Below are 1,767 nucleotides of genomic sequence, written 5' to 3'. Positions count from 1 at the left end.
AATTGTGGTCCCCCCCCAACCCTTGAGACCCATTACCACTTCATCACCACTTCATAAGATGCTGCAATTCCTTTGAAAACTATTGAGGGCAGTGTACTACTGAAAAGAAACTGCTCACAATTCCTCCAGTACACCCAGTTTTAAAAAAAATTATTTAAAAAATGGGTGCTGGTTTGTAATGCTTGCAGTGTTTTTGCTGACTGCTTTGTAAAAACAAAACACCAGAGGATTTTTAATTGCACATCAGGTGAGTGTGTAAAGCTGCATTATCTGCATTTTTATCGCTTGTGGCAAAAGCAGTGCTTTTAAAACTGTTGTATGGAGGGGTGCTGGAGTGCCAAATAGCATAAGATAGCCCCCCTGAATCACATTGCTAATCATATGATTTTAAGGGGGAAGTTTTAAAATGGAACTTTCCCTTATCGCTATCTTTGATTCCCACTACAAATACTCAAGGGTAATAATATTGGCATAGTGCACTTAGAGCTGCCATCTGTTGGGAAAGAGAAACAGAATGCTAAAAAATATATATGCACTTTCTAGCTTTACTGTGATGTTTCACCAGAGGGAGCAAAAGGCTCAGACATGCATTGTTTTCCTCCATTTTGGTCTTGGAAGAGTCAGAGTCTTCCCTGAATACTCGGATCTGATTTCTACAATAAGTCTTTTAATGTTCCTTGGGTAGACATAGTGTTATTTTTTTACAACAAAGACAAACGTCCAGTAGTCATTTTCTAAAACCAGAGCCGAAAGCCAATTTCCTGCAACCTTTAACTCTGGCAAGGTGTGAAAAGTACTGTGGAATCAGATTGCTGCATCTGGCTGAGTTTCGGCTGTCAGTCATACAGAAGGCACCAGCAAGCTGAACTCAAGTCCCTTACTTGAAATACCTTCCAGGTGTGAATTCCTAAAATGGCAAATTTGCACCCTTTGCTCGACAGCAGCAGCAGTTACAACTGGATTTGCTTTCTTTCTAGTGCATGACCACTATAATACTGGGAAACGTAAAAAAAAGAAATAAATAAATGTCAATGACTTTATAGAGTAGTGTTCTTGTTACTTTTAAAGTAAAAGGGTCAAAGGGTCTATTGTTTAGGTAACCCTTTTTACTCATCACATATATGCTTGCATCATGCGTGATCACTTCCAGATCTCTTTATAGAGCATTCACCCTTTGTTGCTTGCAGAAAGTTCATGGGAAGTGTGCTATTTATAGAGCATTCATTTTGATTTTTTTGTGGAGAGGCAATATTATGTTGCATCAAACAATTGCACTTTCAAGGACATTTCCCCATCACCTTCTCTACTAAAAAAAAAGCCTCAAGGGGGATATTATTTGTGCAAGAGTGCAAAACTCACTTTAATTGCAGAACTTGAGTTTGCCAGTATGCAATTGAAATCCCTCACCCAACCCAAAATATTCCAGAAGTGGCCTGTGTATGTGTGTGCACACATGTAGATTTATATTTTGAGACTGAGGGTGCCAGTTAGTGTTAGAATTTAATCAAGGCTTGGAGTGTTAAACTGGGTGCCAGACACTGAATCCCTGGATTCAGTAAGTGTTAAAATATAAGCCAGGTTAGGGTCCTGATGGGGTAATTGCGTGGGGTGATGAGTCATTAAGAAAGCAAGGAGAGGGGGCTCTGTGCCAGAGAAGACAAAGTTTGAAGTAGAGTTTTGGGGCTGTGATGTGATCTAGAGAGATGAGGTTGAAGACTGGGAAAGGAACACACACAGAGAGAGTGCGCCATGGCTGATTTCTGCTAG

The sequence above is a fragment of the Zootoca vivipara genome, chromosome 9 (assembly GCF_963506605.1).
Source record: "Zootoca vivipara chromosome 9, rZooViv1.1, whole genome shotgun sequence".
Classification (NCBI taxonomy): Eukaryota; Metazoa; Chordata; class Lepidosauria; order Squamata; family Lacertidae; genus Zootoca; species Zootoca vivipara.
This window is presented reverse-complemented; position numbering follows the sequence as displayed.